At 47.2% G+C, this 25391-nt stretch overlaps 1 protein-coding gene across 1 annotated transcript in view; it reads left to right on the top strand.

The window, feature by feature from the left end:
- The window catches only part of LOC124004998 (intraflagellar transport protein 80 homolog), a 52366-nt gene extending 27226 nt beyond the window's left edge, over positions 1-25140 (top strand). Inside the window, exons 7-8 of the mRNA XM_046313816.1 lie at positions 6493-6586; positions 23387-25140. The gene's annotated coding sequence lies outside the window, so the exon portion shown is untranslated. The remainder of the gene's footprint in view (positions 1-6492; positions 6587-23386) is intronic.
- The last annotated feature ends 251 nt before the right edge of the window (positions 25141-25391 follow it).

The following is a 25391-nucleotide window of genomic DNA, read 5'->3' as shown; positions in this document are numbered from 1 at the left end:
AAGTTAAAAAGACTAAGTTAGCAAAATAATTTATTTTAATAATTTGTAATCACTCCCTGCTATTAGGTAACGTTTATCTACATAAATAAGGTTAATACAACAACAAAAAATCCTAAAATCAATCTAGGGCAATTTTTTTTTTAAATACTAGTTATTTTTTTTTTTCATGATGGTCTTTATCCATACCCATCAGTTACACGGTTATTCAATTACATCACAGCCCTATTCATTAGTGTGGATGCCTGTTTGTGTGTGCAGGAAAACTAAAGTATTATGTAAAAAAGTAAGAGCCAGACATTTTACCCTTTGACAGCAGTAAGTATATGTGTTGTTAGTGCTTCTCCAGTCAATACTCTCCTGCCATGCTTCCCAATAAACAGTGGGTGTACTACACCAGGGTCACACACACACAAACACACACACACACACACACCTCAGTGTTAAGGGGGGGGTAACCTGGCCCGGCCTGCTGGCTCACATCTCTGCCCTGAGATGGGTAATCTAATTAGAATCTGCCACGAGTGCCGCTGCTCAGGATAATTAATAACCTCTCTCTCGCTCTCTCTCAACCCTCCACTCAACACACACAAACACACACTTTTCACACACTCATAGATGGAGTACTACACCCACACTATCTTTCACGTATAAAAATAATACACACACTTCACACTTATGGGAGATGTGTCACCACCTCACCCCCTGATCTTTGACCCCCCCAGTCCTCCGGTGGCTGGCCCTAACTCATTCTGCTGCTGTTACTGTTGGCCGCAGGAGACGCTCAGCTGAGTGCTGCTAAAGGTATAGTCGGTACTGCTGCCCCCAGCTGAGTAGTGCCCCTAGCTGTGTAGTTCCCCTAACTGAGTAGTGCCCCCAGCTGAGTAGTGCCCCCCCTAATGCCCCCAGAGTAGTGCCCCCAGCTGAGTAGTGCCCCCAGCTGAGTAGAACCCCCAACTGAGTAGTGCCCCCAACTGAGTAGTGCACCCAGCTGAGTAGTGCCCCCAGCTGAGTAGTGCCCCAACTGAGTGGTTCCCCCAACTGAGTAGTGTCCCCAGCTGAGTAGTGCCCCAGCTGACTAGTGTCCCCAACTGAGTAGTGCCCCAACTGAGTGGTTCCCCCAACTGAGTAGTGTCCCCAGCTGAGTAGTGTCCTCAGCTGAGTAGTTCCCCCAACTGAGTTGTGGCACCAACTGAGTAGTGCCCCCAACTGAGTAGTGTCCCCAACTGAGTAGTGCCCCCAACTGAGTAGTGCCCCCAACTGAGTAGTGCCCCCAACTGAGTAGTGTCCCCAACTGAGTAGTGTCCCCAACTGAGTAGTGTCCCCAACTGAGTAGCGCCCCTAGTTGAGTGGTGCCCGTAGCTGAGTTGTGCCCCCAACTGAGTTGTGCCCCCAACTGAGTTGTGCCCCCAACTGAGTTGTGCCCCGAGCTGAGTCGTGCCCCTACTGAGTAGTGCCCCCAACTGAGTATTGCCTTGAGCTGAGTAGTGCACCTAGCTGAATGGTGCCCTAGCTGAGTGGTGCCCCTAGCTGAGTGGTGCCCCTACCTGAGTGGTGCCCCTACCTGAGTGGTGCCCCTAGCTGAGTGGTGCCCCTAGCTGAGTGGTGCCCCTAGCTGAGTGGTGCCCCTAGCTGAGTGGTGCCCCTAGCTGAGTGGTGCCCCTAGCTGAGTGGTGCCCCTAGCTGAGTGGTGCCCCTAGCTGAGTGGTGCCCCTAGCTGAGTGGGGCCCCAAGCTGAGTGGTGCTCCCAACTGAGTGGTGCCCCCAGCTGAGCTGAGCTGGTGCTGAGTAGTGCCCCTAGCTGAGTAGTGCCCCTAGCTGAGTGGTGCCCCGAGCTGAGTGGTGCCCCTAGCTGAGTAGTGCCCCTAGCTGAGTGGTGCCCCTAGCTGAGTAGTGCCCCTAGCTGGGTAGTGCCCCTAGCTGAGTGGTGCCCCTAGCTGAGTGGTGCCCCGAGCTGAGTCGCGCCCCTAGCTGAGTAGTACCCCTAGCTGGGTAGTGCCCCTAGCTGAGTAGTGCCCCTAGCTGAGTAGTGCCCCTAGCTGAGTAGTGCCCCTAGCTGAGTGGTGCCCCGAGCTGAGTCGCGCCCCGAGCTGAGTCGCGCCCCTAGCTGAGTAGTACCCCTAGCTGGGTAGTGCCCCTAGCTGAGTAGTGCCCCTAGCTGAGTAGTGCCCCTAGCTGAGTGGTGCCCCTAGCTGAGTCGTGCCCCGAGCTGAGTAGTGCCCCCAACTGAGTATTGCCTTGAGCTGAGTAGTGCCCCCAACTGAGTATTGCCTTGAGCTGAGTAGTGCCCCCAACTGAGTATTGCCTTGAGCTGAGTAGTGCCCCCAACTGAGTATTGCCTTGAGCTGAGTAGTGCCCCTAGCTGAGTGGTGCCCCTAGCTGAATTGTGCTCCTAGCGGAGTAGTGCCCCAACTATGTAGTGCCCCTAGCTGAGTGATGCCCCTAGCCGAGTAGTGCCACCAACTGAGTAGTGCTCCTAGCTGAGTGGTGCCCCCAGCTGAGTAGTGCCCCCAACTGAGTAGTGCCCCTAGTTTAGTTGTGCCCCCAGCTGAGTAGTGCCCCTGAGTGGTGAGTGGTGCCCCAACTGAACTGAGTAGTGGCCCTGAGTAGTTGATTGTGGTGCCCCCAACTGAGTAGTGCCCCAACTGAGTAGTGCCCCAACTGAGTATTGCCCCTAGCTGAATAGTGCCGCTAGCTTAGTTGTGCCCCCAACTGAGTGGTGCCCCTAGCTGAGTAGTGCCCCCAGCTGAGTAGTACCCCTAGCTGGGTAGTGCCCCTAGCTGAGTAGTGCCCCTAGCTGAGTAGTACCCCTAGCTGGGTAGTGCCCCTAGCTGAGTAGTGCCCCTAGCTGAGTAGTGCCCTTAGCTGAGTGGTGCCCCTAGCTGAGTGGTGCCCCTAGCTGAGTCGTGCCCCTAGCTGAGTAGTGCCCCTAGCTGGGTAGTGCCCCTAGCTGAGTAGTGCCCCTAGCTGAGTAGTGCCCCTAGCTGAGTAGTGCCCCTAGCTGAGTGGTGCCCCTAGCTGAGTCGTGCCCCGAGCTGAGTAGTGCCCCTAGCTGAGTGGTGCCCCTAGCTGAGTCGTGCCCTGAGCTGAGTAGTGCCCCTAGCTGAGTAGTGCCCCTAGCTGAGTGGTGCCCCTAGCTGAGTAGTGCCCCTAGCTGAGTGGTGCCCCTAGCTGAGTAGTGCCCCTAGCTGAGTGGTGCCCCTAGCTGAGTCGTGCCCCGAGCTGAGTAGTGCCCCCAACTGAGTATTGCCTTGAGCTGAGTAGTGCCCCCAGCTGAGGAGTGCCCCAACTCAGTAGTGCCCCTAGCTGAGTGGTGCCCCTAGCTGAATTGTGCTCCTAGCGGAGTAGTGCCCCAACTATGTAGTGCCCCTAGCTGAGTGATGCCCCTAGCCGAGTAGTGCCACCAACTGAGTAGTGCCCCCAACTGAGTAGCGCCCCTAGCTGAGTGGTGCCCCCAGCTGAGTAGTGCCCCCAACTGAGTAGTGCCCCTAGCTTAGTTGTGCCCCCAGCTGAGTAGTGCCCCAATTGAGTGGTGCCCCCAACTGAGTAGTGCCCCAATTGAGTGGTGCCCCCAACTGAGTAGTGCCCCAACTGAGTAGTGCCCCAACTGAGTATTGCCCCTAGCTGAATAGTGCCGCTAGCTTAGTTGTGCCCCCAACTGAGTGGTGCCCCTAGCTGAGTAGTGCCCCCAGCTGAGTGGTGCCCTTGGCTGAGTAGTGCCCCCAGCTGAGTGGTGGCCCCAGCTGAGTGGTGCCCCCAACTGTGCAGTGCCCCCAACTGAGTGGTGCTAATTGAATTCTGCTGGCGGGCACACAGCTGTGCCCTGCTGATGAGTCCCAGGAGGCCCCAGCATGTGTCTATGGTTACTGTGTTGAGGCTCCAGCATGAAGCCATGTGTATATCATTACCCTCTCCTATCCTGCCAAATCTCTGACTTGTGCCACTTGATACAACCCCCAGGCCAAGGATCTGTGTCTTTGGGAGCCAAGCCTATATTACAATGCAGAGAGATGGCCTGCTTTTCACCAGCCTATGTTTATCTCCAGCTTTTACTTCTATATACAGACTATTGTGTGTTATAATAGACAGTTTCTAAGAATGGCTTAATGTTTCACGTTTAGCGGAGACTGAGAGATGGTCTCTAGGTAGACGGGAGTTGGAACCTTTATTGTGTCATTTCTTGTGACAGACGGAAACGTAGTTGGGATGTGTTATGGATACCGTGTTATTATGGCATTGAATTTCACTGAGGGGACGCAATCCTGGCTCCCTCTAGAATGCTCTGCATCACACACACTTGCTCTCTCGCTCTCTCTCTCTTTCTCACACACAAGCCGGGCTCCTGAATTTTTTAAACCTCGGAATACCCTCACTTTGACAAAAAAGTGCCAAAGCAAAGAGAGGCAGAGAGAAGGTCATGTGAAAGGGATTCTGTGGAGAGCTCTTCCACTGTTGATGAACTAGGCCTTCCTGACTGCTGGTTTATTTTACAATCTTACTGAATAAGTTCCTATTGCCGGGATACACCCTATTCCCTATGAAGTAGTACACTAGTTTTGACCAGAGGCTGAAAATAGAGTGCCACTTGAGTTTTGCACACAGATATGCTCTCCTCACAGGTGACTGGTTACACAAAAAAACAGTGAAAAGTGGATCAGTGCGCTTGTGTGTGTGTGTGTGTGTGTGTGCATTCATGCAAGTGTGTGTGTTTGTGTGTGTGTCTCTCTCTCTGAGACAGTGGGCAGACAGACAGAGGGTCTGAGCAGTGCGTGTGTGTGAGTCTCAGTGTGATTAAGGAAGCTCAGACTATGCGGTGCCATGGGACGTTTCAAAGCAGCTCTTTTATGGGCCTGAGTCTTGGTTCTGTTTGATAGCGTGTAATTTAATGCAGTGGGCCAGGCTTTATTAGAAAGAGATGCACATCATTTTGCTCCCAAAGAGCCCTTGACATTTTGCCTCTCTACTCCCACTTAAAGACTTTTATCTACAGATATAGTTTTAGGTCTGGCAGACGGTTGTATGTGTGTGTTTGGTATGATGGATTGCCCCTGGGGAGGGGTGGACAAGGCCAAGGGAGGGGTTGGTTTGTACGGGGTCAGCGCCCCCACCCCCTCCACCTTGGCGAGGTGTTCTAAACAAGGTCAGCTCGTCCCTACAGCTCCTCTCCCTATCTGGAAGCTCCAGTTCCTCACCTCCAGCTCCTTACCTCCTCACCTCTAGCCCCTCACCTCTAGCCCCTTACCTCCTCACCTCCAGCCCCTTTACTCCTCACCTCCAGCCCCTTACCTCCTCACCTCCAGCCCCTTACCTCCAGCCCCTCACTTCCAGCCTCCTCACCTCCAGCCCCTCTACTCCTCACCTCCAGCTCCTTACCTCCAGCCCCTTACCTCCTCACCTCCAGCCCCATACCTCCTCACCTCCAGCCCCATACCTCCTCACCAGCCCCTCACCTCCAGCCCCTTACCTCCTCACCTCCTGCCCCCAGCACGAACCAGTACATCCCAGAACACATCCAAGCCTTGCCATGTCAGTTCAGCACAGGCCAAAGTACCAACCCAGATCACAAAGCACAACCCAACACAGCCCAGCTACTACAGCCCCAGCTCCATGTGCCTGTGAGGGGGGCCCGGGTCACTGCAGAGCGATGTTTACAACTCCTCCTAATCTGCTGAGAGATTGATGGGCCACCCTCCACCTCTACCTCCTCCACCTCTCCATCCTCCACCTCAACACATGGATTACTTTTAGCCTTTCTTACACTACTTACAAGAATAATGACACGGCTGTGACACTAGATACAGTAATAATAACAGTGGAAAATGTGAGCATTTTGTGTGTACAGGAAATGCTCTATGGGTCTTCTAATGGCCCGACTCCCTCCCTCAGTGTGCATCAATCAGACGGAGATGCTATGCTGCTATTTATTAACCGCTCTCATCAACCCTGTCCAGCGGATCGACAAAATATTGAGTTATGAGTGCCATCAAGATTGTGTGTGTGCGAGCTCGCACATGCGTGCATACACACGTTCGTGCTTGTGTGTGCGCACGTGTGTGTCTGTCCATGCCTGTGTGGTAGTGTACATTAATGTGAGGGTTCGTGTAGGGATTTACACCCCATACCTGCCCTGCCAGGTCGTCTCTCAGGAACACTGAGGCTAACTGAGGCCAGCTGGGCTCTTCATGCAGCCAGCTCTCCAGTAGCCAAACTGATTTATCATGTTAGCCAAGCTATAGGCTAGCCACACTGGTGTACCTAATAGCTATAGGTTAGCCAAATGCTAGCCACGTTGATTTATAGAATTAGCCACACTGTCGATGATAGACCAGAGCTAGGCTAACTAACTTTATTAAGTTAAGCCAAAGCTAGACTAGGTCTTCAGAGCGAGACCGTGGGTTTAAACAGTGATAAAGGGGAACCATACACACACACACGCGCACTTGCTCTCTCCTTCTTTCTCACTCTGTCCCCCTCCTTTATTCTCTCCCTTTACAGTAGGGAGGCCTTCGGGAGGGGAGACCTGGGAGATGGGGGACATGCCACCCTGCCGATTAGCGTGCTGTGAGGAGAAGCAGGCCTGTCTGCAGCGGTCAGTGCAGACATATTTAATGCGTCTGATGTAATGGGGCTGAATCAGCAGATAGCTCCGCTGGGAGCCATTAGCCCAAACATGTGTCATTAACCCCTTCCCTGCCCCAGACCAGTCCAGTCCCCTCTGCAGTCCCAGCCAAGTCCTCCCTACAGCCCCCAGCCCAAAGTACTGCTCCAGGTGGAGAACTCAGGGCAAGGGTGAAGGGAGGACCGATCTGTTATTTAAAATCACCATCTTTCTCTTTATCTATTAGAGAGAAGTTTGCCTCTCTGGCTGGTGCTGTAGTGAGGATGGGGGATTTGAGGAGTTACCGCTTCCATGTCTTTGAGATCAGTTTGAAGTATTTTTCCCTGCAGCTCGCTGTGGCACATTACAGCAGTAGGGAGAAGCGGCAGGCTCACAGCACCTGCCAATCTTAATGGCAAACGTATGTGCAGTGAAACGGAGGGCGGGAGCAAATGTTCCCTAAAGAGGGCGGCAATGTTGTCTGACTGGTCTGTTGTCTGTGTGTGTAAGAGAGAGGGGGCTTGTGTTTGAGTGAGTGACTGAGTTTATCTTCTTGTGTGTGTACAAGTGTGTGTCTCTGTTGAAGTGTGTTTCTTTGTATGTATGCCTGCGTGTGTAGGTGGTTGCATGATGGAACCCATAGTCTGTGGAACATCGCTTGAGTTTGAACTTACAAGAATGAGGGATCCAGACAATGAAAAGACAAGGGGGAGGGGACAAAGTGCTACTTTCACAAATGATAGCGGTCAGTGACGTTAAAGAGGGAAAGAACAAGTCAGTAGAACAAGTCAGTGACGTTAAAGAGGGAAAGAACAAGTCAGTAGAACAAGTCAGTGATGTTAAAGAGGGAAAGAACAAGTCAGTAGAACAAGTCAGTGACGTTAAAGAGGGAAAGAACAAGTCAGTAGAACAAGTCAGTGACGTTAAAGAGGGAAAGAACAAGTCAGTAGAACAAGTCAGTGACGTTAAAGAGGGAAAGAACAAGTCAGTAGAACAAGTCAGTGACGTTAAAGAGGGAAAGAACAAGTCAGCGACGTTAAAGAGAGAAAGAACAAGTCAGTAGAACAAGTCAGCAATGTTAAAGAGGGAAGAACAAGTCAGTAGAACAAGTCAGCGACGTTAAAGAGGGAAGAACAAGTCAGTAGAACAAGTCAGCGACGTTAAAGAGGGAAAGAACAAGTCAGTAGAACAAGTCAGTGACGTTAAAGAGGGAAAGAACAAGTCAGCGACGTTAAAGAGGGAAAGAACAAGTCAGTAGAACAAGTCATCGACGTTAAAGAGGGAAGAACAAGTCAGTAGAACAAGTCAGCGACGTTAAAGAGGGAAAGAACAAGTCAGTAGAACAAGTCAGTGACGTTAAAAGAGGAAAAGAACAAGTCAGTGACGTTAAAGAGGGAAAGAACAAGTCAGTAGAACAAGTCAGTGACGTTAAAGAGGGAAAGAACAAGTCAGTAGAACAAGTCAGCGACGTTAAAGAGGGAAAGAAGTCAGTAGAACAACTCAGTGACGTTAAAGAGGGAAAGAACAAGTCAGTAGAACAAGTCAGTGATGTTAAAGAGGGAAAGAACAAGTCAGTAGAACAAGTCAGTAGAACAAGTCAGTGACGTTAAAGAGGGAAAGAACAAGTCAGTAGAACAAGTCAGTGACGTTAAAGAGGGAAAGAACAAGTCAGTAGAACAAGTCAGTGACGTTAAAGAGGGAAAGAACAAGTCAGTAGAACAAGTCAGTGACGTTAAAGAGGGAAAGAACAAGTCAGCGACGTTAAAGAGAGAAAGAACAAGTCAGTAGAACAAGTCAGCGATGTTAAAGAGGAAAGAACAAGTCAGTAGAACAAGTCAGCGACGTTAAAGAGGGAAAGAACAAGTCAGCGACGTTAAAGAGGGAAAGAACAAGTCAGTAGAACAAGTCAGCGATGTTAAAGAGGGAAAGAACAAGTCAGTAGAACAAGTCAGTGATGTTAAAGAGGGAAAGAACAAGTCAGTAGAACAAGTCAGTGACGTTAAAAGAGGAAAAGAACAAGTCAGTGACGTTAAAGAGGGAAAGAACAAGTCAGTAGAACAAGTCAGTGACGTTAAAGAGGGAAAGAACAAGTCAGTAGAACAAGTCAGTGACGTTAAAGAGGGAAAGAACAAGTCAGTAGAACAAGTCAGTGATGTTAAAGAGTGAAAGAACAAGTCAGTGACGTTAAAGAGGGAAAGAACAAGTCAGTAGAACAAGTCAGCGACGTTAAAGAGGGAAAGAACAAGTCAGTAGAACAAGTCAGTGACGTTAAAGAGGGAAAGAACAAGTCAGTAGAACAAGTCAGTGACGTTAAAGAGGGAAAGAACAAGTCAGTGACGTTAAAGAGGGAAAGAACAAGTCAGTAGAACAAGTCAGCGACGTTAAAGAGGGAAAGAACAAGTCAGTAGAACAAGTCAGCGACGTTAAAGAGGGAAAGAACAAGTCAGTAGAACAAGTCAGTGACGTTAAAGAGGGAAAGAACAAGTCAGTAGAACAAGTCAGTGACGTTAAAGAGGGAAAGAACAAGTCAGTAGAACAAGTCAGTGACGTTAAAGAGGGAAAGAACAAGTCAGTAGAACAAGTCAGCGACGTTAAAGAGGGAAAGAACAAGTCAGTAGAACAAGTCAGCGACGTTAAAGAGGGAAAGAACAAGTCAGTAGAACAAGTCAGTGACGTTAAAGAGGGAAAGAACAAGTCAGTAGAACAAGTCAGTGACGTTAAAGAGGGAAAGAACAAGTCAGTAGAACAAGTCAGTGACGTTAAAGAGGGAAAGAACAAGTCAGTGACATTAAAGAGGGAAAGAACAAGTCAGTAGAACAAGTCAGTAGAACAAGTCAGTGATGTTAAAGAGGGAAAGAACAAGTCAGTGAGGTGAATCAGGTTAACACACCCATGTTAACTCTCTAGACAGGTGTGTGTATATCCTTTACTTCTTTGAATGATGATGCGAGCAGTATATGTTGTATAGTGTCATGCTGCAGTGTGTATGTTGTATAGTGTTATGCTGCAGTGTGTATGTTGTATAGTGTTATGCTGCAGTGTGTATGTTGTATAGTGTTATGCTGCAGTGTGTATGTTGTATAGTGTTATGCTGCTGTGTGTATGTTGTATAGTGCTATGCTGCAGTGTGTATATTGTATAGTGTTATGCTGCAGTGTGTATGTTGTATAGTGTTATGCTGCAGTGTGTATGTTGTATAGTGTATGTTGTATAGTGTAATGCTGCTGTGTGTATGTTGTATAGTGTTATGCTGCAGTGTGTATATTGTATAGTGTTATGCTGCAGTGTGTATGTTGTATAGTGTTATGCTGCAGTGTGTATGTTGTATAGTGTATGTTGTATAGTGTAATGCTGCTGTGTGTATGTTGTATAGTGTTATGCTGCAGTGTGTATATTGTATAGTGTAATGCTGCTGTGTGTATGTTGTATAGTGTTATGCTGCAGTGTGTATATTGTATAGTGTTATGCTGCAGTGTGTATGTTGTATAGTGCTATGCTGCTGTGTGTATGTTGTATAGTGTATGTTGTATAGTGTAATGCTGCTGTGTGTATGTTGTATAGTGTTATGCTGCAGTGTGTATGTTGTATAGTGTTATGCTGCTGTGTGTATGTTGTATAGTGTATGTTGTATAGTGTTATGCTGCTGTGTGTATGTTGTATAGTGCTATGCTGCAGTGTGTATATTGTATAGTGTTATGCTGCTGTGTGTATGTTGTATAGTGTTATGCTGCAGTGTGTATATTGTATAGTGTTATGCTGCAGTGTGTATGTTGTATAGTGTTATGCTGCAGTGTGTATGTTGTATAGTGTTATGCTGCAGTGTGTATGTTGTATAGTGTATGTTGTATAGTGTTATGCTGCAGTGTGTATGTTGTATAGTGTATGTTGTATAGTGCTATGCTGCAGTGTGTATGTTGTATAGTGTTATGCTGCAGTGTGTATATGTTATGCAGGTGAATGAGGACCCAAAAGCGACTTGGCGAAAACAGAGTTTTTAATCCAGTAAGAAACTTTACAAAACAAAAAGCATAATACTACTCGTAAGAACAGACTGGAGACTTGATCGAGAACTGCAGGTTGCCTCGGGAAGGCACTTGAACCTAGCAGACTCAGACACCTGCTCACCACGCAGCATCTGAGGGAAACACGACACGACAGGGCAAAACATAGACACAGCACGGTGAATTATAGATAAGGATCCGACGGGGCAGGAACGGAAAACAAGGAGAGAAATAGGGACTCTAATCAGGGAAAAGGATCGGGAACAGGTGTGGGAAGACTAAATGATTGATTAGGGGAATAGGAACAGCTGGGAGCAGGAACGGAACGATAGAGAGAAGAGAGAGCGAGAGAGTGAGAGAGGGAGGGGGAGAGAGAGGGATAGAAAGAGGGAAAGAACCTAATAAGACCAGCAGAGGGAAACGAATAGAAGGGGAAGCACAGGGACAAGACATGATAATTAATGACAAAACATGACAGTACCCCCCACTCACCGAGCGCCTCCTGGCGCACTCGAGGAGGAACCCTGGCGGCAACGGAGGAAATCATCAATAAGCGAACGGTCCAGCACGTCCCGAGACGGAACCCAACTCCTCTCCTCAGGACCGTAACCCTCCCAATCCACTAAGTATTGGTGACCCCGTCCCCGAGAACGCATGTCCATGATCTTACGTACCTTGTAAATAGGTGCGCTCTCGACAAGGACAGGAGGGGGAGGGAAGACGAACGGGGTGCGAAGAAAGGGCTTGACACAGGAGACATGGAAGACAGGATGGACGCGACGAAGATGTCGCGGAAGAAGCAGTCGCACAGCGACAGGATTGACGACCTGGGAGACACGGAACGGACCAATGAACCGCGGAGTCAACTTACGAGAAGCTGTCGTAAGAGGAAGGTTGCGAGTGGAAAGCCACACTCTCTGGCCGCAACAATACCTTGGACTCTTAATCCTGCGTTTATTGGCGGCTCTCACAGTCTGTGCCCTGTAGCGGCAAAGTGCAGACCTCACCCTCCTCCAGGTGCGCTCACAACGTTGGACAAACGCTTGAGCGGAGGGAACGCTGGACTCGGCAAGCTGGGATGAGAACAGAGGAGGCTGGTAACCCAGACTACTCTGAAACGGAGATAACCCGGTAGCAGACGAAGGAAGCGAGTTGTGAGCGTATTCTGCCCAGGGAGCTGTTCTGCCCAAGACGCAGGGTTTCTGAAAGAAAGGCTGCGTAGTATGCGACCAATCGTCTGATTGGCCCTCTCTGCTTGACCGTTAGACTGGGGATGAAACCCGGAAGAGAGACTGACGGACGCACCAATCAAACGACAGAACTCCCTCCAAAACTGTGACGTGAATTGCGGGCCTCTGTCTGAAACGGCGTCTAACGGGAGGCCATGAATTCTGAACACATTCTCGATAATGATTTGTGCCGTCTCCTTAGCGGAAGGAAGTTTAGCGAGGGGAATGAAATGTGCCGCCTTAGAGAACCTATCGACAACCGTAAGAATCACAGTCTTCCCCGCAGACAAAGGCAGACCGGTAATGAAGTCTAGGGCGATGTGAGACCATGGTCGAGAAGGAATGGGGAGCGGTCTGAGACGACCGGCAGGAGGAGAGTTACCCGACTTAGTCTGCGCGCAGTCCGAACAAGCAGCCACGAAACGGCGCGTGTCACGCTCCTGAGTCGGCCACCAAAAGCGCTGGCGAATAGACGCAAGAGTGCCTCGAACACCGGGATGACCAGCTAACTTGGCAGAGTGAGCCCACTGAAGAACAGCCAGACGAGTGGAAACAGGAACGAAAAGGAGGTTACTAGGACAAGCGCGCGGCGACGCAGTGTGCGTGAGTGCTTGCTTAACCTGTCTTTCAATTCCCCAGACTGTCAACCCGACAACACGCCCATAAGGAAGAATCCCCTCGGGATCAGTAGAAGCCACAGAAGAACTAAACAGACGGGATAAGGCATCAGGCTTGGTGTTCTTGCTACCCGGACGGTAAGAAATCACAAACTCGAAACGAGCGAAAAACAACGCCCAACGAGCTTGACGGGCATTAAGTCGTTTGGCAGAACGGATGTACTCAAGGTTCTTATGGTCTGTCCAAACGACAAAAGGAACGGTCGCCCCCTCCAACCACTGTCGCCATTCGCCTAGGGCTAAGCGGATGGCGAGCAGTTCACGGTTACCCACATCATAGTTGCGCTCAGATGGCGACAGGCGATGAGAAAATAAGCGCAAGGATGAACCTTATCGTCAGACTGGAAGCGCTGGGATAGAATGGCTCCCACGCCTACCTCTGAAGCGTCAACCTCGACAATGAATTGTCTAGTGACGTCAGGAGTAACGAGGATAGGAGCGGACGTAAAACGTTCTTTTAGAAGATCAAAAGCTCCCTGGGCGGAACCGGACCACTTAAAACACGTCTTGACAGAAGTAAGAGCTGTGAGAGGGGCAGCAACTTGACCGAAATTACGAATGAAACGCCGATAGAAATTAGCGAAACCTAAAAAGCGCTGCAACTCGACACGTGACCTTGGAACGGGCCAATCACTGACAGCTTGGACCTTAGCGGAATCCATCTGAATGCCTTCAGCGGAAATAACGGAACCGAGAAAAGTAACGGAGGAGACATGAAAAGAGCACTTCTCAGCCTTTACGTAGAGACAATTCTCTAAAAGGCGCTGTAGAACACGTCGAACGTGCTGAACATGAATCTCGAGTGATGGTGAAAAAATCAGGATATCGTCAAGATAGACAAAAACAAAGATGTTCAGCATGTCTCTCAGAACATCATTAACTAATGCCTGAAAAACAGCTGGCGCATTGGCGAGACCAAACGGCAGAACCCGGTACTCAAAATGCCCTAACGGAGTGTTAAACGCCGTTTTCCACTCGTCCCCCCTCTCTGATGCGCACGAGATGGTAAGCGTTACGAAGGTCCAACTTAGTAAAGCACCTGGCTCCCTGCAGAATCTCGAAGGCTGATGACATAAGGGGAAGCGGATAACGATTCTTAACCGTTATGTCATTCAGCCCTCGATAATCCACGCAGGGGCGCAGAGTACCGTCCTTCTTCTTAACAAAAAGAACCCCGCCCCGGCCGGAGAGGAAGAAGGCACTATGGTACCGGCGTCAAGAGACACAGATAAATAATCCTCGAGAGCCTTACGTTCGGGAGCCGACAGAGAGTATAGTCTACCCCGAGGAGGAGTGGTCCCCGGAAGGAGATCAATACTACAATCATACGACCGGTGAGGAGGAAGGGAGTTGGCTCGGGACCGACTGAAGACCGTGCGCAGATCATGATATTCCTCCGGCACTCCTGTCAAATCGCCAGGTTCCTCCTGAGAAGTGGGGACAGAAGAAATGGGAGGGATGGCAGACATTAAGCACTTCACATGACAAGATACGTTCCAGGATAGGATAGAATTACAAGACCAATTAATAGAAGGATTATGACATACTAGCCAGGGATGACCCAAAACAACAGGTGTAAAAGGTGAACGAAAAATCAAAAAAGAAATAGTCTCACTGTGGTTACCAGATACTGTGAGAGTTAAAGGTAGTGTCTCAAATCTGATACTGGGAAGATGACTACCATCTAAGGCAAACATGGGCGTAGGCTTGTCTAACTGTCTGAAAGGAATGTTATGTTTCCGAACCCATGCTTCGTCCATGAAACAACCCTCAGCCCCAGAGTCAATCAAGGCACTGCATGTAGCACCCGAACCGGTCCAGCGTAGATGGACCGACATAGTAGTACAGGATCTAGATGAAGAGACCTGAGTAGTAGCGCTCACCAGTAGCCCTCCGCTTACTGATGGGCTCTGGCCTCTTACTGGACATGAATTAACAAAATGTCCATCAAATCCGCAATAGAGGCACAGGCGGTTGGTGATCCTCCGTTCCCTCTCCTTAGTCGAGATGCGAATCCCTCCCAGCTGCATGGGCTCAGTCTCAGAGCCAGAGGAGGGAGATGGTTGCGATGCGGAGCAGGGAAACACCGTTGATGCGAGCTCTCTTCCACGAGCCTGGTGACGAAGATCTACCCGTCGTTCTATGCGGATGGCGAGAGCAATCAAAGAGTCCACACTGGAAGGAACCTCCCGAGAGAGAATCTCATCCTTGACCACTGTGTGGAGTCCCTCCAGAAAACGAGCGAGCAGCGCCGGCTCGTTCCAGTCACTAGAGGCAGCAAGAGTACGAAACTCTATAGAGTAATCCGTTATGGATCGATCACCTTGGCATAGGGAAGCCAGGGCCCTAGAAGCCTCCCCACCAAAAACTGAACGGTCAAAAACCCGAATCATCTCCTCTTTAAAGTTCTGGTAATTGTTAGAACAATCAGCCCTTGCCTCCCAGATAGCTGTGCCCCACTCTCGGGCCCGGCCAGTAAGGAGTGAAATGACGTAAGCAACCCGAGCTCTCTCACTAGAGTATGTGTTGGGTTGGAGAGAGAACACAATATCACACTGGGTGAGAAAGGAGCGGCACTCCGTGGGCTGCCTGGAGTAGCAAGGTGGGTTATTAACCCTAGGTTCCGGAGGCTCGGCAGGCCAGGAAGTAACAGGTGGCACGAGACGAAGACTCTGGAACTGTCCAGAGAGGTCGGAAACCTGAGCGGCCAGGTTCTCCACGGCATGGCGAGCAGCAGACAATTCCTGCTCGTGTCTGCCGAGCATGGCTCCTTGGATCCTGACGGCAGTGTTACGAGCCTCTGTAGTCGCTGGGTCCATTCCTTGGTCGGATCCTTCTGTTATGCAGGTGAATGAGGACCCAAAAGCGACTTGACGAAAACAGAGTTTTTAATCCAGTAAGAAACTTTACAAAACAAAAAGCATAATACTACTCGTAAGAACAGACTGGAGACTTGATCGAGAACTGCAGGTTGCCTCGGGAAGGCACTTGAACCTAGCAGACTCAGACACCTGCTCACCACGCAGCATCTGAGGGAAACACGACACGACAGAGCAAAACATAGACACAGCACGGTGAATTATAGATAAGGATCCGACGGGGCAGGAACGGAAAACAAGGAGAGAAATAGGGACTCTAATCAGGGAAAAGGATCGGGAACAGGTGTGGGAAGACTAAATGATTGATTAGGGGAATAGGAACAGCTGGGAGCAGGAACGGAACGATAGAGAGAAGAGAGAGCGAGAGAGTGAGAGAGGGAGGGGGAGAGAGAGGGATAGAAGGAGGGAAAGAACCTAATAAGACCAGCAGAGGGAAACGAATAGAAGGGGAAGCACAGGGACAAGACATGATAATTAATGACAAAACATGACAGTATATTGTATAGTGTTATGCTGCAGTGTGTATGTTGTATAGTGTTATGCTGCAGTGTGTATATTGTATAGTGTTATGCTGCAGTGTGTATATTGTATAGTGTTATGCTGCAGTGTGTATATTGTATAGTGTTATGCTGCAGTGTGTATATTGTATAGTGTTATGCTGCAGTGTGTATATTGTATAGTGTTATGCTGCATTGTGTATATTGTATAGTGTTATGCTGCAGTGTGTATGTTGTATAGTGTTATGCTGCTGTGTGTATGTTGTATAGTGTATGTTGTATAGTGTTATGCTGCAGTGTGTATGTTGTATAGTGTTATGCTGCAGTGTGTATGTTGTATAGTGCTATGCTGCTGTGTGTATGTTGTATAGTGTATGTTGTATAGTGTAATGCTGCTGTGTGTATGTTGTATAGTGTTATGCTGCAGTGTGTATATTGTATAGTGTTATGCTGCTGTGTGTATGTTGTATAGTGTATGTTGTATAGTGTTATGCTGCAGTGTGTATGTTGTATAGTGTTATGCTGCAGTGTGTATATTGTATAGTGTTATGCTGCAGTGTGTATGTTGTATAGTGTATGTTGTATAGTGTTATGCTGCAGTGTGTATGTTGTATAGTGTTATGCTGCAGTGTGTATGTTGTATAGTGTTATGCTGCAGTGTGTATATTGTATAGTGTTATGCTGCAGTGTGTATGTTGTATAGTGTATGTTGTATAGTGCTATGCTGCTGTGTGTATGTTGTATAGTGTATGTTGTATTGTCATGCAGGTGAAAGAGGACCCAAAAGCGACTTGGCGAAAACAGAGTCTTTAATCCAGTAAAGTAATTACAAACAAAAAAACACAACTTTCACTCGAAATGACGAGGACAAACTGGAGACTCGATCTTGAACAGCAGGTGAACAGCAGGTTGCCTCGGGAAGGCACTTGAACCAGACAGACTCAGACACCTGCTCACCACGCAGCATCTGAGGAAAACACGACACGACAGGGCGATACACAAACACAGCACGGTGAATTCTAGACAAGGAACCGACAGGACAGGAACGGAACACAAAGGAAGAAATAGGGACTCTAATCAGGGGAAAGGATCGGGAACAGGTGTGGGAAGACTAAATGATTGATTAGGGGAATAGGAACAGCTGGGAGCAGGAACGGAACGATAGAGAGAAGAGAGAGCGAGAGAGTGAGAGAGGGAGGGGGAGAGAGAGGGATAGAAAGAGGGAAAGAACCCAATAAGACCAGCAGAGGGAAACGAATAGAATGGGAAGCACAGGGACAAGACAAGATAATAAATGACAAAACATGACATGTATAGTGTATGTTGTATAGTGCTATGCTGCAGTGTGTATGTTGTATAGTGCTATGCTGCAGTGTGTATGTTGTATAGTGCTATGCTGCAGTGTGTATATTGTATAGTGTTATGCTGCAGTGTGTATGTTGTATAGTGCTATGCTGCTGTGTATGTTGTATAGTGTTATGCTGCAGTGTGTATGTTGTATAGTGCTATGCTGCAGTGTGTATGTTGTATAGTGCTATGCTGCAGTGTGTATGTTGTATAGTGCTATGCTGCTGTGTATGTTGTATAGTGTATGTTGTATAGTGTATGTTGTATAGTGCTATGCTGCAGTGTGTATGTTGTATAGTGCTATGCTGCTGTGTATGTTGTATAGTGCTATGCTGCAGTGTGTATGTTGTATAGTGTATGTTGTATAGTGCTATGCTGCAGTGTGTATGTTGTATAGTGTATGTTGTATAGTGTATGTTGTATAGTGCTATGCTGCTGTGTATGTTGTATAGTGTATGTTGTATAGTGTATGTTGTATAGTGCTATGCTGCTGTGTATGTTGTATAGTGTATGTTGTATAGTGTATGTTGTATAGTGCTATGCTGCAGTGTGTATGTTGTATAGTGTATGTTGTATAGTGTATGTTGTATAGTGCTATGCTGCAGTGTATGTTGTATAGTGTATGTTGTATAGTGTATGTTGTATAGTGCTATGCTGCTGTGTATGTTGTATAGTGTATGTTGTATAGTGTATGTTGTATAGTGCTATGCTGCAGTGTGTATGTTGTATAGTGTATGTTGTATAGTGTATGTTGTATAGTGCTATGCTGCTGTGTATGTTGTATAGTGTATGTTGTATAGTGTATGTTGTATAGTGCTATGCTGCAGTGTGTATGTTGTATAGTGCTATGCTGCAGTGTGTATGTTGTATAGTGCTATGCTGCTGTGTATGTTGTATAGTGCTATGCTGCAGTGTGTATGTTGTATAGTGTATGTTGTATAGTGCTATGCTGCAGTGTGTATGTTGTATAGTGCTATGCTGCAGTGTGTATGTTGTATAGTGCTATGCTGCAGTGTGTATGTTGTATAGTGTATGTTGTATAGTGTATGTTGTATAGTGCTATGCTGCAGTGTGTATGTTGTATAGTGCTATGCTGCAGTGTGTATATTGTATAGTGTTATGCTGCAGTGTGTATGTTGTATAGTGCTATGCTGCTGTGTATGTTGTATAGTGTTATGCTGCAGTGTGTATGTTGTATAGTGCTATGCTGCAGTGTGTATGTTGTATAGTGCTATGCTGCAGTGTGTATGTTGTATAGTGCTATGCTGCTGTGTATGTTGTATAGTGTATGTTGTATAGTGTATGTTGTATAGTGCTATGCTGCAGTGTGTATGTTGTATAGTGCTATGCTGCTGTGTATGTTGTATAGTGCTATGCTGCAGTGTGTATGTTGTATAGTGTATGTTGTATAGTGCTATGCTGCAGTGTGTATGTTGTATAGTGTATGTTGTAGTGTGTATGTTGTATAGTGTATGTTGTATAGTTGTATAGTGCTATGCTGCTGTGTATGTTGTATAGTGTATGTTGTATAGTGTATGTTGTATAGTGCTATGCTGCTGTGTATGTTGTATAGTGTATGTTGTATAGTGTATGTTGTATAGTGCTATGCTGCAGTGTGTATGTTGTATAGTGTATGTTGTATAGTGTATGTTGTATAGTGCTATGCTGCAGTGTATGTTGTATAGTGTATGTTGTATAGTGTATGTTGTATAGTGCTATGCTGCTGTGTATGTTGTATAGTGTATGTTGTATAGTGTATGTTGTATAGTGCTATGCTGCAGTGTGTATGTTGTATAGTGTATGTTGTATAGTGTATGTTGTATAGTGCTATGCTGCTGTGTATGTTGTATAGTGTATGTTGTATAGTGTATGTTGTATAGTGCTATGCTGCAGTGTGTATGTTGTATAGTGCTATGCTGCAGTGTGTATGTTGTATAGTGCTATGCTGCTGTGTATGTTGTATAGTGCTATGCTGCAGTGTGTATGTTGTATAGTGTATGTTGTATAGTGCTATGCTGCAGTGTGTATGTTGTATAGTGCTATGCTGCAGTGTGTATGTTGTATAGTGCTATGCTGCAGTGTGTATGTTGTATAGTGCTATGCTGCTGTGTATGTTGTATAGTGTATGTTGTATAGTGCTATGCTGCAGTGTGTATGTTGTATAGTGCTATGCTGCAGTGTGTATGTTGTATAGTGCTATGCTGCAGTGTGTATGTTGTATAGTGCTATGCTGCAGTGTGTATGTTGTATAGTGTATGTTGTATAGTGCTATGCTGCAGTGTGTATGTTGTATAGTGTATGTTGTATAGTGCTATGCTGCAGTGTGTATGTTGTATAGTGCTATGCTGCAGTGTGTATGTTGTATAGTGCTATGCTGCAGTGTGTATGTTGTATAGTGCTATGCTGCAGTGTGTATGTTGTATAGTGCTATGCTGCAGTGTGTATGTTGTATAGTGCTATGCTGCAGTGTGTATGTTGTATAGTGTATGTTGTATAGTGCTATGCTGCAGTGTGTATGTTGTATAGTGCTATGCTGCAGTGTGTATGTTGTATAGTGCTATGCTGCAGTGTGTATGTTGTATAGTGCTATGCTGCTGTGTATGTTGTATAGTGCTATGCTGCAGTGTGTATGTTGTATAGTGCTATGCTGCAGTGTGTATGTTGTATAGTGCTATGCTGCAGTGTGTATATTGTATAGTGTTATGCTGCAGTGTGTATGTTGTATAGTGCTATGCTGCAGTGTGTATGTTGTATAGTGTATGTTGTATAGTGTATGTTGTATAGTGCTATGCTGCAGTGTGTATGTTGTATAGTGTATGTTGTATAGTGTATGTTGTATAGTGCTATGCTGCAGTGTGTATGTTGTATAGTGCTATGCTGCAGTGTGTATATTGTATAGTGTTATGCTGCAGTGTGTATGTTGTATAGTGCTATGCTGCTGTGTATGTTGTATAGTGTTATGCTGCAGTGTGTATATTGTATAGTGTTATGCTGCAGTGTGTATGTTGTATAGTGCTATGCTGCTGTGTATGTTGTATAGTGTTATGCTGCAGTGTGTATGTTGTATAGTGCTATGCTGCAGTGTGTATGTTGTATAGTGCTATGCTGCAGTGTATGTTGTATAGTGTTATGCTGCAGTGTGTATGTTGTATAGTGCTATGCTGCTGTGTGTATGTTGTATAGTGTTATGCTGCAGTGTGTATATTGTATAGTGTTATGCTGCTGTGTGTATGTTGTATAGTGTATGTTGTATAGTGTTATGCTGCTGTGTGTATGTTGTATAGTGTATGTTGTATAGTGTTATGCTGCTGTGTGTATGTTGTATAGTGTATGTTGTATAGTGTTATGCTGCTGTGTGTATGTTGTATAGTGTATGTTGTATAGTGTTATGCTGCTGTGTGTATGTTGTATAGTACTATGCTGCAGTGTGTATATTGTATAGTGTTATGCTGCAGTGTGTATGTTGTATAGTGTTATGCTGCTGTGTGTATGTTGTATAGTGTATGTTGTATAGTGTATGTTGTATAGTGTTATGCTGCTGTGTGTATGTTGTATAGTGTATGTTGTATAGTGCTATGCTGCTGTGTGTATGTTGTATAGTGTTATGCTGCAGTGTGTATATTGTATAGTGTTATGCTGCTGTGTGTATTTTGTATAGTGTTATGCTGCAGTGTGTATGTTGTATAGTGCTATGCTGCTGTGTGTATTTTGTATAGTGTTATGCTGCAGTGTGTATTTTGTATAGTGTTATGCTGCAGTGTGTATGTTGTATAGTGTTATGCTGCAGTGTGTATATTGTATAGTGTTATGCTGCTGTGTGTATGTTGTATAGTGTTATGCTGCAGTGTGTATGTTGTATAGTGTTATGCTGCAGTGTGTATGTTGTATAGTGTTATGCTGCTGTGTGTATGTTGTATAGTGTTATGCTGCAGTGTGTATATTGTATAGTGTTATGCTGCAGTGTGTACATTGTATAGTGTTATGCTGCAGTGTGTATGTTGTATAGTGTTATGCTGCAGTGTGTATGTTTTACAGTGTTATGCTGCAGTGTGTATGTTGTATAGTGCTATGCTGCTGTGTGCTGTCTGTGTGCATGAGCTCATTGTAAGAGCGAGGGGTCTCTCTTTCTCTCCTCCCCCCTCTCTCTCCCACAGACCTCAGCAGAGCTCCACGTCATGTCTGTCACCTTCCCTCTGGCCACAAAGCTGCCCATTATAGACAGGGCTCAGTGACCAGAGCAGACCCTTACCAGCACCCCTCCACCCTTCTTCTTCACAGGGCTCTCCCCTTCTCCTGCTGCTCCCCTCTCTCTCTCCCTCCCCAGTTTCCAGAGTGATTGTGAATATCCCCTAGCTAGTCTAGTGTTCTCAAGGAGAGAGCAGAGTGGTTGAAGCAGGGCCAGGATCATCCCTTTTGGCTCCAATCAAACTAGTCAGCAAATCTGCTGCTGACTGATCCGCCTCCATCGCTCCTCTCATCCCCTTTCAGCCCTTATATCCCTCCTCTCATCCTTCTCTCCCCTTCCCTCGCTCCTCTCTTCCCTATTTCACCCTCTATCACACATCTCTCGATGGCTGAAGCTCTCTATGGTTGTCTATGCCTGAAGCACTCTATGGTTGTCTATGGCTGAAGCTCTCTACGGTTGTCTATGGCTGAAGCTCTCTACGGTTATCTATGCCTGAAGCACTCTACGGTTGTCTATGGCTGAAGCTCTCTATGGTTGTCTATGGCTGAAGCTCTCTATAGTTGTCTATGGCTGAGACCTTCCTAATAGTGAATTGTGGTTGAGAGCAGAGAGTCATAGAGTGGAGCTCTGTGGCCCAGAGGTGAACCAGCAGTGCTCCAGGTCTGGACAGGTCCTGATTTACTCCTGCAGTCTGGAGACAGTATGTCGACAGATCTATGTTGTGTAGTGGACCCCCGGGATCTTAAAGAGGGCCATAATTGGACTCTGTGCTTTTGGGAAACACTTTCTACAGTACTACCTAATGCTGACACCTTTTGTGAGAGAAAGAGAGAGAGTGATAGGGGGACTAGTCCTGGGGAAAGATAAAGGTAGAGAAAAGAAAGTGAAAGGGAGGTTATTCATGAGGGGGAGGGGAGGAGGGTAGAATGAGAAGGGAGCAGAAAGAGGTAGAGTAAACTCTTCTCTCACGAGAGCTACAGGACTCCCCCCAGTGTCCCAAACTCGCTCATTACCTGACAACTCAGACAAAAGTGCAACTGAGATCCCGGGGATTCTCACCTTTTACACACATACCTTCACACACACACACCTTCACACACACACACCTTCACACGCACGCACGCACGCACGCACGCACGCACGCACGCACGCACGCACGCACGCACGCACGCACGCACACACACACACACACACACACACACACACACACACACACACACACACACACACACACACACACACACACACACACACACACACACACTCACACACAAACTCACAAACTCACACTGTGAATACATTACATTTACACACCCCACCATCTGTCTTATATACATTTAAATCTACATCCGTGTTCTCTCTTTCTCATACACGCATAAATGTATGCTTGCTGCAGCAGGAGTCAAATGGCCCAATGTGTTAAAAGTATTAGGTAAGCACAAATCCAAAAATGCTTCTCAGGCTGATATCATGTGTATACATTCAGCTGCATCTCTGACCCCCCCTCTCCCTCCTCCGCCCCCTCCTCTCCCTCAGGGGAGCTCTAAAACGGAGCGGCTTGGATTTTTGCTGAAGAATAGATGGGGTATTATTATTTTAAGCGTGTATGCTCTCGTTGGCGGTGGAGCCTGTCCAAGCATGGCGCTGATGTTTGGATGAAAGGTATATAAAAGTACACTTCAAAGCCCTGCAGCGGCCTTTATGTGGCCGGACCCTGTTTATCTTTGCAGCAGACACATGCACGAGCACAGCGAAAAATAAGGAAAGTCATTTCTATGGCAGGATTTATGAGGAAGGAGGGAGAGCGCGCTAGAGGTAAAAGGGGCAGGCCATGCAGAAGCGAAATGACAGAAAACACCACCATTTGATATGAGTTTAACAAGAAATGTATTGTCCAGATTGGTAAAGAGAGTCTTTTTTTTTGGTAAAGAGAGTCTCTTTGTTTTTTTTGTGGCTATTTTGTGTCCTGATACAGTACTACACGGGAGGAAGCTGACCAAGGAAATCCTCTGCTTTGACCGTGGCCACCGGCCACTCTGGGAGAGAGAGAGAGTGCCCCAACCTGCTGGTTGAGACAGTATACAAAGCCACACCTCAGCACATGAAACCAACACAGACCTTATTTGTGCAGTGCAGCACTTGGCGTCCCGTCCAGTCTCTAACAGGCAGCGTTAGGGTAATGTTAGTGTTAGAAGTTTCTCCCTCTGCAAGCAGCCTCAGCCCTGCCAGCCACCTGCACACAGGAAAAAGCTGAGGCATAGAGGTCAGGGGTCACAGACTAGACCAGAGGAGAGGGGTGGACAGAAAAAAGGGATGGCTGGTAAAGCTGGTGAGCCCTGCCAGCCACCTGCACAATGGAAGGGGCTGAGGCAGAGGGATCAGGGGTTAAAGATCACCACGGGAAGGTCATCGCTGTCTTTGGGTGCACATGGAGGAATGTCCCTAATTTAGACTGTGGACAAAGACAGGAGAGAGGGAAGGGGTGAAAGGAGTTAGGGAGGAGTAAAGAAGAGACAGAGGGGGGCTAGATAGGGGTACAGAGACAGGGTAGTGAGGGGTAAAGAGAGAGACGGTGGAGAATGAGAGACATAGTTGAGAAAGAAGGGTAAAGAGCGACGGACGAGACTGAGTGGGGAAGCAGGAAAGTTCCCTTTCACACTACAGTCCTGGTTCTTGTGTAGCAAGCTGTTTAAGTTTGGCATTGCTAATCTGACCTCCATAAATCAACCCCCAAATATCATCCATCAACACTGAGATCTCTCTCTCACACGCACCCTAACAGGTTGAAAAAACACAACTGTAAGCTCAAACTATCTCAACTCAATCATAAGCCCTCTGACAGGCTGGATTTCTAAACCAGAAGCCAAATAACAGAATAGGCTTTGTGTGATACTCTGCAGAACGCTAAGAGAGAGGAGAGAGAGAGCAGTGAGAGAAGAAAAGAGTGCGAAGGAATATATTGGAGGGGGGGGGGGGGGGGGTGTTCTAGTGGCCTTAGTGAGTAACTGTTGTCTTGGTGGTGTGGTGTGTTCCAAACGGCAGGCTGGGGAGTTGGTAGGAGCTGCAGCCTCTTCTCAGCTGCCTCGATGGGTGTCACTGACTCACACCAGTACACCAAAATAACTCCACTACACCCCCGACACACACACACGCACACAAGTAAAATATAACTTTTGAAAGAAAGGAAAAGGTTTGGGTAATCACTCTTTGGCTCTTGATTGTGTGCTCATGCACCCCCACCCACACCCCACCCCACCCCCATAACTCTGGCTAGTTGTAATAGATGAGGATAGCAGAGTGCATGTTTACGAGCGCGAGTGCTGGACTTGGCAGGCCTGAACGCTCCTTCAGTGTCTCACAGTTCATCACAGCTCAGTGTCTGGGCCCTGACTCAACCCGTGTCTCTTACACACAGTTTACATGGGGGGGGGGGCTGTCATGCACCCAACCAAACCCCCCACTACCCCCATAATGCACCTATCCCTGTTCACCCCCACCCCTCACTCTATCCCTAACCGCCCTGGCTTACTGTACCCCTTATAGCCCTTTGTCGCTGCACAGTATCTGTCTTATTGTTTGAAATTGTGCATTGATTAAGTACAGTACTACCAAATACTAAATTTTTGCCATTTACTCAACAATCTCTCTCTGTCTCTCTCTAACTTCCTCTTTCCTTCTCTGTCTCTCTGTCTGTCTGTCTCTCTCTTTCTTTGTCAGTCTCTCTTTCTTTGTCTGTCTCTCTCTCTCTTTCTTTGTCAGTCTCTCTCCCTCTTTCTTTGTCAGTCTCTCTTTCTTTGTCTGTCTCTCTCTCTCTTTCTTTGTCAGTCTCTCTCTCTCTTTCTTTGTCAGTCTCTCTTTCTTTGTCTGTATGTCTCTCTCTTTCTTTGTCTGTATGTCTCTCTCTTTCTTTGTCTGTCTCTCTCTCTCTTTCTTTGTCAGTCTCTCTTTATTTGTCTGTCTCTCTCTCTCTTTCTTTGTCA

Source organism: Oncorhynchus gorbuscha, linkage group LG19, assembly GCF_021184085.1.
Source record: "Oncorhynchus gorbuscha isolate QuinsamMale2020 ecotype Even-year linkage group LG19, OgorEven_v1.0, whole genome shotgun sequence".
Lineage (NCBI taxonomy): Eukaryota > Metazoa > Chordata > Actinopteri > Salmoniformes > Salmonidae > Oncorhynchus > Oncorhynchus gorbuscha.
Note: the sequence above shows the minus strand (reverse complement) of the source record. Positions and strands in the feature narration are given on the sequence as shown.